General features: G+C 40.3%; 1 pseudogene; it reads right to left on the minus strand.

The window, feature by feature from the left end:
* The window catches only part of LOC129677913 (developmental pluripotency-associated protein 4-like), an 18511-nt pseudogene extending 15829 nt beyond the window's left edge, over positions 1–2682 (minus strand).
* Positions 2683–13466: the final 10784 nt, after the last annotated feature.

Consider the following 13466-nt stretch of genomic DNA (forward strand, 5'->3'; position numbering starts at 1 on the left):
CACCACTCCAAATCCTCATTGCCGATCCCCCACATCACCACTCCAAATAGCAAGCAACAGTGGCCGGAATAAACAACTTCCACGTTTAAAATGTGATTTTAGTAAGGACTGGCAAAATCTACCAGAAATTAATGATTCCTTAAAACATGAAAATTTTCTTGGTGTCAAGTGAACCCAGGTTGGGGCACCCATGAGCATGCACTCCTTTCTTCAGATTGCATATTTTAGAACTACAGCTAGCATCACCTCTGTGTCCCCTGTGTCAGGTCCAGGTGTGACCTGTCAGGGTAATCATGCCACATTCCCTGTGAGAGCACCACAGGATTTTACAGATTGCCCCAGTGCACACTTCAGACAAACGGAGATGCTCGTAACTGATACATCAAGAATCTTACTGAAACATGCTGGCTGACTTACAGTTTAAAGAAGCATATGTTCACAATATCTGCTGTCAAGGCTGAAGGGTGTAGGTTAATGGCAAACCTGAGGCCCTGGATGGCCTGATACACAGTTTGTCACCATCACATCCAGAATAGAGGGAAATCAGAAAGGCTTTTTGCATATAACTTACTTCTAAATTGTCTTGTGTGTATGTTTCTGCTTGATTAATTCACAGGTACATGTCTGCACCAAAGCTGCTAGACATACACTGCATTTTACATGAACTTAAGCATGAAAATGTGCCCCTTTAAAGTGTGGCACAATATCAAACTGCAGAGCCAATGTTCCAAATCATATTAGCATATAGAAAGGGGGTTGCTATTTTGCTGTTACCTAGCTGATAATCATTACTACTTATTCTCTTACAGTGTTGAATTTATAAACAACATAACAAATATAATAATCTCAGTACAATATTGAATAAACACAAAATTGCGTTGATGGTCTCTTTGCTCTTTCTGAAACGAACAGCCCAATTCTTCCCAGTTACTTTATGGAGCTTCAGGACTGAGAACCAAGTGATGTCCATTTTACTGGGATGTCTTTATGATCCATTTTACTGTTTTCTAACCCACTGAATAAACTTCCTTGCCATTGCAAAAGGCAGGACATTCATTCACTATGCGGTCCCCTAGAACTGGCATCTGAACCTGTCCCAGCAGACCACAGCATGTGATGACTCAACTAAATTCAAGTACTACTGCAATCACAACGAATCCAGCTGCCAGACCAACCCTTCTGGGATCAGGCTGTGCCCATCTGCTATAGTTGGTGGAACTTTCGGGGAAATGAGGTGTAGCCTTGGTGGAGAAGATGTGTCACTCAGGCTGGGCTCTGAAATTTCGAAAGCTCATGCCATTCCCAGTTAGATCTCTCTCTCTCTCTCTCTCTCTCTCTCTCTCTCTCTCTCTCTGCCTTATGCCATGGATCAGCTGTGAGAGCTTAGCTACATCCTGTGCCTGCTTGCTTGCTCCCACCAGGATCGCCATGGACTCACTCTCTGAAATTGTAAGCCCAATGAACTCTTCTATAAGTTTCCTTAGTCACAGTGTTTCATCATGGCAACAGAAACTTAACTAGGACAGAAGTGTCAGCAATAGTCACAGAAATTCCTGTGATATTTATAGTGGGCATTGTCAGTGTTTCACCTGGATCTGCTTGGATCTCTTATAATTTCTATGATCCTCTCCCACCTTCTATGACTGTGTCTGAATGTAATGTCCAGCAATGTTACTTCTTTAGGAAACATCTTAGAATAATGGAGCCACTTTCCCTCAAGGTGCAGAGAATAAAGCCCTTGGGTTATGTACTTTTACCTGAAGAGTAGCCTTAGCTAGTGCCTTTGGATGCAAAGTATAAAAGCTCTGCTCTTTGCTCTGCTGCCTTGGCTTGGAACAAATGTGACTGGGCTTTTCTTATACCCTACTCTGCATTTTTTATTTCCATGTTTTCCTTCCTGTCTGGTTATTTTTCTAGTCTCTTTTGCAGGAGACCTTTTAAAGGACATCACCAGCACAGGTACTCTTACTTTGCAACCTGCTTTCTGGATTAAGGAACCCAGCTGAGAACAATATCATCATAGATGCCTCCTTAAAATTTCTCACTATGCTTTTCCTATGGAAGCTCTGATGTAAAATAACTGACTGGAGAGCCAGTCCTGGGAGGTACTGCCCTAGTCTGCTGATCAGGCTGGGCTACTACTAGTGTTATTTACTTGTATAGATCATTGGAACCTTAGCAAGAACAGAGCATTTCCTGACCCAGGGACTCTCAGTAAATCAAGCATCTTCCACAGAGGACTTTCCTGATGACTGTGTGGTTCAGTGCTCTTCCCCAGGTTGTTAGCCTGTCAGCCTCTTCTTTTTTCAGAGATCACAGTGCATGCTTTTCAACTGTGTTAGTGTCTGTCTGCTTCTTTACCCCTCCCTTCTCTCTCTAACTTATATTTAAAACTATCTCAATATAGAATTATATTCCATTTGTTTCAGTGTAGCAACTCAGGATATTTACCCAATATAGAAGTTGTAGCTGTTAATGAAATTTAGAAAATAATTTTTGATTAATCTTTGGAGGCAAGGTTTTTCTTCCTGGGTTCAAGTTTTCAATGTTTTCTTCTTTCAGAATACTATCCACTATCCACTCCTCCAGGTTTCTGCCACTATAACTTAGTAAACTATTTCTTGCTTTTTGGTGGGTGAGCCGTACTTCCTGAGCTTCATTTCCTACAAATTCTTTGCTCATGTTGGATTCTGACATGAGTCATGGATATAAGAAACTGAAGGGTGTGGCCAATATATTGTTAGGGAAATAATATTATCTAGTGAAATACTTCAAGCAAGATATATACCTTGCTTGAAGGTATGTATACCTTCCCAGGTTCCAGGTCAGGTATATACCGGAGAAAACGTGTTTCCTCCTAGTAAGGACGTTCAGCGCATTTCTGTGTGTAAAGTATTCTGAGTCTTCAGGTTTTTCCATTTTCACAAAGAATGATTCCATGTGAAAGTCCTAACTATCAGGAAGAGCATGGTGCCATTTGAATTCAAGTGATGTAATTTAGAAACCACAGGATTAGACTGCATTTAATTTTCAGTTCCATCAGCCCTGTAGAAGTGAGAGCTAATTTTAGCATAATGATTTTAAAGCCTTGCCTTTTTTTCTATTTTGAGCTTGGAATGTAAAACTTTCTTTCAAAGAGTCAGCATGTCTAGAAGTAGTGAAGTTGCTCTGTAGCCCTCACTGGTTTTCATTATATTATAATATCATAATAATTATATTATTCTTAAGACAGCAATCATTCTCTACTTCTTGTCCTCAACATCCAGGTTATCACAAAGAGCCAAGAATACAGATAAATAAAATAAGTAACTACTTACTTTTAGTATGGCATGGGTACCTACTGTATTGCGGATTTGATTATGTTCCCTAGAGGCTTGTGTACTGGGAGGCTAGCCTTCAATGTGACCATGTTAAATGGTGGTGGAGCTTTGAAGAGCTGCCCAGCGGAAAGTCATTATATCCTTGAGGGTGCTGTCCTTTAAAGGTAATTATTTTGTTCCTTTAGGATCACAATTCCCACAGAGTATTAAAAGACTAACTTAGAGCCCTCAAATACCTTCAGCTTCTTGTCTCATTATAGTTCCTTTTGCACATGCTCCTATTCTTGCCATTGAGTTCTGTACACCGTAAGGTTCTCACTGGATTCCAACCACATGAGTTTGCCAACCATGGAATGGAATCCTCCTTAATTGTGAGTTAAGTACACCTGTTGTCTTTGTAAAGTCTTACCTTAGGTATTCTCTGATAGCAACAGAAAGAAAAACAATGAAGTTTTGGCACTCCACTTCTTTTCCTTTTTCGTTGTATGAGACAAGATTTTACTCTGTAGCCCACACTATGTCGCTCAGATTGGAATTAAGTTGTTTGTCTGTTGATTGAATTACAGTCACGGGCATTACTCCTGACTTCCTGTTCCATTATTCTCCTTATAGAACCAGTATTTAAATCATTGTATTTTTTCTCTTCTACCTAGAGAGATACTTCTCCCCCATGGTCACTTACTAGTTTCCTAACCCCGGTGTGCATTCCAGATACAACACACATATCTATGGATGGTGTTCTTTCCTGCACAAAGTCTTCTTAGTTCCATGAGGTCCCATTTATTAATTGCTGTTCTTAATCCTGTCCTGATAGGGTCCTTTTTTAGGAAGGTCTTTCCTGTGCCAAAGAGTTCAAGTGTATTCCAAACTTTCAGTTTTATTAGACTCAGAGTGACAGGTCTTATGTTGAAGTCCTTGACTCACGTGGGGTTGATTGTTTGCAGGGAGAAAACTATGAACCCACTTTCATTTTTCTACTCACGCTATCAAATTGGATCAGAACAATTTGTTGAAGATGTCTCTCCATCAGGGTCTGTTTTTGACCTCTTTATAAAAAAAATGGGTAGCTATGGGAATATGAGTTTATATATGGGCTCTCAATGCTATTCCCTTGATTAATGAATATGTTTCTATGCCAGTGCCATGCTGTTTCTATTACTACACCTTTGTAGTAGAACTGGAAATCTGGGGTGGTGGTACCTCCAGCCGTTCCTTTATTGTTTAAGATTATTTTTAAAAATATGTTGTGAATCTTTTGTTTATCCAAATGAAATTACAAGGACAGTTTCTGTGAAGAACTGCATGAGAGTTTTGCTGGTGTCTGCACTGACAATCTGTAAATTGCTTTATGCACCACCGCACTGTTAGCATAGGGGATTTTCATCTTCTGCCATCTTAGTCATGTCCTTTTCCGGTCTCATAAAGTTTTCATTGCATAAATGTTTCAAATCCTTGGGTGAATTTATTCCAGTATTTTATTTTACTTGAGTCTATTGTGAGTGGGATTGTTTGATTATTATTTCCTGTTATGTTTGTCGTTTGTATGTAAAAAGGCTACTGATCTTTGAGTGATTTTAGTTTTGGATCCTGCTACTTTGCTGAATGTGTTTAATTAACTGTAGGAGTTTTATGATGGAGTCTTCAAATACAACCTGCCAAAAACTCAGCCCCAGATCCCCATTCCTTAAGGGTTCCTTCCACTTCTAATAACAAATGGTTCTGTTATTAAGAACCTTTTGCTGCAAACATATTAATTCTGTCTAGTTAAGAAGAAAACATACTTATTAGTGATACCAAACAGCTTGTATTTTCATTTAAAGGAACTAGGGGGAAAACAGGTTAAGCTCACCAGAGAGGTACCCATAATCCATTGCCAATTTCAGAACTGCTTCGTAACAGTCCCATGATAGAAGCTACTAAACACCCCGTCAGCTTTGCAGACAACAGAAAATAATACATGCGCTAACAGAACCCTTCCTTACCTGATCACACCCAAATTAAAGGTTTCTTTGGGTGAAATAATTGGGAGAACCTGGCCCTTTGTTACTTTGAGCACGGAGAAGTGAAGCTTTTAGGTTTTGTCTCGAGAAAGCAGAGTTCGTTTTGTAGTAAATCCTGAAACACAAGCAACCTTTCAGATGATGCTGGAGCACCCAGACCAACGTACCCTGTCTATCTTCCTGCGCTTCTTACAATATTCTGAAAAACTTATTCTCAGGATATCTCAGTGATTAGACATAACTTTATTTCATCCAGAAACTGTTCTTAAATAACTGTAGTCAAATCTTCAGCACAGTAACCCTAACTGCACCTTCATAAAGAATGTCAAGATGAGGTGTAAGCCACACTGAAATTGTGCAGATTCTACGAGTGTGGCTGAATCACACCATTCCCAGTTTATATGCAACAAAAACTGAAGCTTTTCAGTGGCAATTCATCACCAACTTTATCATGTTTATTTTTATTGGTCAATAGAAGTTATTGTATTTTAAGAATTACAGATCTTCATGGAGTTATAAATGGCAGATGAGCCTGGATCACTTGATTGTGTTTAAAGGAATTCAACATAATAGAAAGATCTGTGTGTTCTACGTAGCCCATACACACATAGGCAGACACACATCTAAATATATACATATGTATATGGGTGGTGCTCATAAATCTGCATCTCATACACAGCGATGCAGAAACCTGAAAATTTCACTCATTAGAACATAATGACATCACACTGTCTTGAGGGAATTTAAATCTCTAGTTTAGAAACAATGTTCTGAAGACACAGACTGGAACCTCTTCTTGCTCTTCCCCCAGAATTATGCCCCCAGTTAGCTGTGCTATAGGGACACCGAGCTCATCATCCTCAACCTTGCATCCTTCCTTGCAGCGCTCATCTTCTGCGTTTGCCACCACAGTGTGGTCACCAGCCTCCACTACCCCCGCTGGGTCAGACACTGCAGCGTTCTCTCAGGGCTTCTGCGTCAGTGGGGAACACCCAGCATCCACCCGCACAGAGGCCCTGACCCTGCACACACAGTGTGGGAGTGTGCCTGTAAACTAACTCCCGCTTGCTCCAGGAATACTCTTCTATCAGTGCAAGATGAGAACTGGAATGAAAATGCCACTCTGCCCACTTAGACACCCCCGTGGTGGAATAACACAAGAATCCACAATCCGATTCTCCAGTGAGGGCACGTGCCCTAACTTGTTTGGTACTTGTGCTGATTGTGAACACAACCTCAGTGCCTCCGGAGTGCAGAGTCCTTTGGAATATGTCCCTGCTGCCCTGACAGAAAGTATACTACCTTATATTTACTTACAGTGTCCATTAGGATATTGATTTGTATAATTTCCTAATTTTTCTAGGCTACGCTATATATTAGATTTACCAAATTACAGTTACATAGTACCTGTGTAATAATACAAGTGCTATGTGTAAAACTCATTACAATGTGCTGTTGCTGATTTTCCCCACTTTACATATAGAAAGACTTGTATCGACTCACCTTTACTCCCCCACTGAGAAAAGCAATCACATCAAGGATTCCCTCTCAACCTATCAGCTACTACACTGCACAGTGTTACCATAAAATATGACTTAATATACTTATGAGAAATGCTATATTGACACTTAGAACATCCTAGACTTCCTTCTTTTCTAAAGTTAACTCTTCTACCACACTTTCCTTATCTGTTTAGAGAATCTCCTGTTAGATATTCTTTAATAACAGGCTTCTAAAAAACGCTATTAGTTTGCTCTTAAGTGAGAATGTCCCTCTTCCCTCACACCTGAATGGTATTTTGATGGATATAGACTTTTCTAGCGACCGTTCTTTTCACTTCTCACTTTGGAAATGTGTTGCTCTTTCTGGCCTCTCATGGTTTCTGGAAAAGTCCACCATCATTCAGATTGTTTTCCCCTCTAGGTGTGCTGTCATTGCTCACTGGCTTCTCTCAACATGTTTTCTTGATGTTTACTTCTCAAAGTGTAATGTATTTGGGCGTAAAAGTCTTTAGATCATCCTAAGTAGATTAATTCCACACCATGAATCTATAGCTTTTGCTTTTCATTACATTTCGACTTCTCCATCCCACTGTTTTGTATTTCCCCACCTTTTGAAACTCAAAGCACACATACATCCCTAGACATTATGCCAGCGGTCTGATTTTAATATTTTTATTTCTTTTTATTTTGGCTGCCCAGGTTCATAACTTCTCGATTCATCTTCATACAGTCTTCTACCACCTTCTACCTACTCATCCTGCTCCTATTACAGAACCTTCACTTTATTAGTTCTTATACTTTCATTCATTTGTTAATTATCCACTATTCTAAGAAATGCTGCTTCCCGTGTGATTTAGAGTTGTTACTTTAATTCCTATCAGATAGTTTCAGTATATAATTCTTCCAAGTTTTGGAATCCATTGGCTTTTATTTCTTTCATTTGATTTTCTGGTTCAGTATAAGTGATTTTCTGTTGCTGCATCCTTCGTATTTTGAATCATATTTCTTGGGAATCTAGATGCTTTCCTTAAGAAAAGATGAGGTGCAGCCCAGGGGCTGGATAGGTGAATATGTCTGCCCACATCACCACATGTAAAAAAAAGGAGCACCTATAAAAGAACTCATCTGTCAAGTCAAGATTCTATGGACTGGGAATGCCCACAGTGACTCCATATGCAATGAAAACTGCCAGGCACAGCTAGAATAAGAGAGTTCAAATATTGTCAGTGACTAGTTGTAAAGAATTCCTAAAAACAAAAGAGTTCTCCAGACAGAAGGAAAATGAAACAAGGAGTTTGGGAATGAAGGACAGGCAGGCAGTGAAGGAAAAGGATGATTACACTGTGCCTGAGAGTCACACTGCACGAACAGACCTGCAAGTGGCCCAAAGATTATCATGGAACTTTGGGGAAGTGGGCTGAGTCAAGGCACAAACTATAGATTTTGCAGCTAGGAGTGTAAACAACGGAGAGAAGACATTTGTCTCTTGTGCTTTGTATACATCTCATTTTACTTTAATTCTTTGACAACTGTTAAAATTTGTATAATGACTTAGGAGATGACACACTTGTTAAATATCCTATTGGTGCTTGAAAACAATGTATGTTTGCTCTTGCAGGGCATGTATTCTGTAACTGAATTTGATGTTGGTTGACGGTGTTATATTTCTGCTATGCACTTGATTTTGTTTTGTTATAGTAACTTTTCAGCCATGCATATTATTGGAAACATTTGGACTATTATTTGACAAAAGTTTTTTATTCCTTACAACAACCTTATTGTTTTGGAACACAAATAACAAATGATAAATTTAAACCAACACACACACACACACACACACACACACACACACACACACTAATAAAAAAAATCCATATCGTTTAATTAGGAAACTTTTAAAATCTTTGTATGAAGACAAACTATTTGGTAAAGAACAGGCTCATTGCTAAAAAAAAGACTCATTGGTAAAAAAAGACTCATTGCTAGTTTAAATTGTTCTTTTTCTTCAGAGCAAGTAAATTTTATTTCAAAAACTGAGGCTTTGAAAGTTCAGTGTGCAAGGTCAAATCTTGAATGTATTGAGATAAAATGAAAAGAAGACAAAGGTGTGAAGGGCACCAATGGGACTTGAGTTATACGCAAGACAACAGCATTCGAATCCCATTGTCTACACTTGTCAGTTTGGCCTAAAGGAAAGATGTCCAAGGATCTTTTACCATAACCTTTTTCTTCCACACATTTAACAACAAATGTAAACTTAAATTGCCTATTTTTTATTTTTACTTTTTTGTTTTGTTTTCAGTCTTTGGTGTCTTGGTAGTCTGGATGGCTTTCCTTAAGTTTAAAGAACACTTAAAGAACAAATCAGTTTTTCTCCTTGGTGAACAATTAAGTTCACAACTTTATTTTTCCCCTTTTCATTTCCTTGAAGTTATCAGCATAATAAAGCAATAGGTTGTCTTGTGACTTGTTTGAGTTTGGTTTCTATTGCTATATAAAGACACCATGACCATGACCAACTTGGGGGAGTTGTTTTAACTTGTAATTCTTGGGTCACACACCATCACTGAGGGGCGTCAGGGCACGAACTCAAGCAGGAACTGAAGCGTGGCCATGGAGGAGTGCTGCTTGCTGGCTCTTCCCATGGCTTGTTTAGCCGGCTTTCTTACAGAACCCAGGCACACCTGCCCTAGGTCTTCCCACATTGGTTATTAATCAAGAAAACACCCCCCACACTTTGTCAATGAACTAATATGATGGAGGCTTTTTTTTTCAATTGAAGTTGCTTCTTCCCAGATGAGTCTGGCTTGTGTCAAGTTGAAAACAAACAAACAAACATACTAACTCTAACAAGGACCTTGGTTTTAGTACCAGATTTCTGGCAAATGACTATGTAAATTATGGTTCTATTTTTCTTACTATAATGAAACACCATGACCAAAAACATGAAAATAAAAGTGAGGAGAGGGTTTATTCACACTTTCATATTGCTGCTCATCATTGAAGGAAGTCAGGACAGGAATCCAGAGGCAGGAACTGCAGAGGCCATGGAGGCATGCTGCTTGCTGAACTGTGCATCATGACAAATCATCATGACAAATTCATCATGGCTTGCTCAGCTTGCTCCAGCCAAATGGATGGCACCATCCACAATGGGCTAGGCCCTTCCCCATCAATCACTAATTATGAAAGTGCATTACAGACTGTAACCCGACTTTAGGGAGAAATCTTCTTAATTGAGGTTCCCTCCTCTCAGACGACTATAGCTCATGTCAGGTTGACATAAAACCGCCCGGCACAGCATTAGAATCTTATTTTCCTTTTGTGTCCTTTTGTGTCATCGTCTGTATCTAACCTGGGTTGACAGGTTATACAATTATACATGAACACTCTAATACAAGCAATAATGAAAATACTTACCTACCCATCCGCCCATCCATCAACTCATGCATCATCTCTGCATCTTTACCCTCATGCACACAGCCTCTGGTGCTCAATAATACATGCAGAAAGTGTAGACTGCAATAATATCTGCTTCACATTTCTGAGTTTGGAGCTTTCGTATAATTCCTCCAATCCTCAGTGGTAAATGTTTAGATCAGAGTATAAAATTCCTTCATCCAGAGAACTTCAAAATTCTAAATTTTCATTTCCTGTCTCTGCTGTCTATCTTAATTTGGACCAAGTTTATAGTTCTCCTAATCTGACTTTTATTCGAATCAGGTTATTTTCAAACTACTTTCTATTGTTGATTTAAAAATTCTAGATAATTTCAACATTATTTGGACATGTTATTTTGAAGAATACCTGCAAGGTTCTCACTGGTCTGTACTCTGATCACTCTTTTGGGGTAGAATGTTGATTAAGGCTTTGAACCTTCCTGAACAATGCTGCTAGTCATCATTAGAGTTATACCAGCAATATCAGCTGTAATTCAAACTGATAAGTGCTCGTTTCAAGAGATACAGTCATTTCTAGGAGTTACCACTTACTTCCTAAATACTCTCTTCTTTTCCAAGGAGAAAATACCTAGAAGGGCTTGAAACCACTGATGCTCTCCCAAATCCTCCGAGTTTTTTGACACATTATTTTGAAGTCATCAGAGCCACATACCAGGTGCCTTAGGATATACCTATTAATTCCTTTGCCGTTCAGCAAAAGTTAGCGGCAGCTGGCAACCTTCCAGTCTTCAGATGCCTGCCATAAGAACTTCCACGCTCACTGGGCTGCATTCCCAATGCACTCCTGTGAGGGCAAGAGGAGCACAGTCATCTGCGGTCGTCCTTGCCTATAGAGTGGGATGCCATCTCAGCCCTGGATCACTATAGGAAGGAAAGTGGCGACAACCAGCTTTGTGCCGGGCTTCCTGCTGGTTGTGGAGAGCCCCAGTGGCCCTTGCTTTGCTTCACCTATTCTTTTGCATCCAGTAGTGGCTTGGCTTCTTAGAAATAATTTCAATTTCCTGGGCTGTGCCTGTCTTTTGCTTCCTTTTCAACTCTTCCAGCACCCTACAAGAATCTTTCACATCACTGATACAGCATAAGGAGTTATTCACAGTTTATTTTTCTTCCAAAGTGGTTCACCCATGTTCCTATATATCTCATTAAACTGATGAGAATGTGAAGCTGTTTCAAAAAATCTTGTCTAACTTCAAAATGGTCTTAAATGTAGTTTTGACCCATTTCTTTTCCTGAATATAGAGCGCATAGATCCAGTTTTTGAATGTCTAGTGTCATTTCAAACTTAAATGCACAGAGAGCGAATCTTCTTTCTCTCCAACCTGTTTCTTTCATGTCTTGTCTCAATTAGCAGTGGAATCACACAAATTTCTCAAAAAACCCTGGAGTCCTTCACAGTACCGCCACTACCCACCACTTAGGGATCTGATTAAGTTTCCCTTCCGCCTCCAAATTAAAAACTATAACTTTCCATTTCTTAGCACCTCCACCCGTCACAGTGGCCCTGCCAAGGGGTAGTAGTGATTGGTGTTCCCTGCCTGGCCTGCTTTCATTCTTCTCTCTTATAATTTGTTTCCTGCACAACAGCCAGAGTGATCTTTTAAAACGTCTTAGTCACATTTATTTGATTGAAATAATCCCAGTGCTTCAGCAGTGCAGTGAAAAGAAAATAGAAACAATTTAGCACAGCTTTGAAGAACTTGTATCCATCTGCCCTCATCTCTTCTGTGCCTGGGGCAGGTCAAGCCCAGTCCTCTTTTTTTGTTCTTTATGACTAGAAGGCCATTACCCGAGCTCTTCTTAAGACTGGCCTAACCAGGTCTTGGCTCAAATGGAAACACATAAATATATATATATATATATATATATATATATATATATATATATATATATTTTCCCCCCCACTGGCCAAAGAATTGAGCCTTTCCTCGTGCTCTGGATCACAGTTACTGTGGATAGGCACTGGATACTGTCACGTATGGCAATTGTTGTTATTAGAAGTAATCTTGTTTACTATCTTAATTTATATTCTCAATGTAACTGGTTATGGAAAGAACCTAGTGTAACTTCGTAAGGGAATGGCTGCTGCCAGGAGAGTCTGGGACAGAGAAGTCGTCTGTTCAGAGCTGTGATAGCTAGAAAACACACATGTCTCCAGCTTTGCCCACTCCTGGGTAAAACCAGTTGCTTTAACGTGCCCTGTGAACTTGGGAACTACACTCCTACCATGTCCACCCAAACAATATTTTGTAGCATCAATCTAGAGAGTTTTCTAGAACAGTGAATGACTATATGCAGTTGGCGATTTCAAGATCCTGTTACTGACACATAACACAACTCACTAGAAAATCACTGTCCAATGTCCTAGGCCAGAAGAGAACCATTAGTCAAGACCAGACAAACAAACAACAAAAAACAAAATAATATTAATGCACTGCAAATGAAAAGATGCAAATTGGTTCGTATGCACAAACATGCAATTGGTTTGTGCATATAAGAGGACATGGTGGAGGAGTGACAGGTAGGGCTGGCGACATGGAGCCCCTTCAGAATTTACTAAGCATTCCCGGAAGGCCTCTGGTGACTGTCCCTGCAGCCTGTTAAACCAAACAGGAACCCTGGGAACCAAACACTCAAAGAACTCATCCTGATAGAAGGACAGCAGTATAATCAAGTTTCAGGGCTGGGAAGCACCTCTTTTAGACCAGCCACCAGTGTGATCAGATTTATTAGTGCAGACTGACCAGTCTGTGGGTGCCGTGGGTTTGGGGTTGGAACCACTCCTAGAAAGCCGGATTTAGATTGACAGAAGAGAAAACCAGTTTTGAAGAGGCTGCAACACATAAGTTCCAAAAAGACAACAAAGTAGAAAGCAAAAGCCCTGTTGAGACCTCGCTCTTGTTAGCCCCTCAGGAGATGGTGGGTGGAGCAGGTGGGGTTGATGAGGAGGGTACTTCGGTGCCGAAGATAGAAAAGGGAGCCAAGGTTTTAAACACCTCAGCGGACTGGCCGCCTGCCCTTTAACCCACTCAAGGAATTCCAGAGCGAGTCCGACCGAAGTGGCTTCTGCCGGCCTGGCGTGGCTGGGTGCAGCCAAGTGCCCTCGCTGGTGGAGGCGCTTAGTGTAGGAGCGCTTGGAAAGGGTGGCCGGGACCGCCTGGAGCCCGGCGCGCCGGTCCGCAGAGA

The sequence above is a fragment of the Psammomys obesus genome, unplaced genomic scaffold (genome assembly GCF_907164565.1).
Source record: "Psammomys obesus unplaced genomic scaffold, mPsaObe1.curated_primary_1811, whole genome shotgun sequence".
Taxonomy (NCBI): Eukaryota; Metazoa; Chordata; class Mammalia; order Rodentia; family Muridae; genus Psammomys; species Psammomys obesus.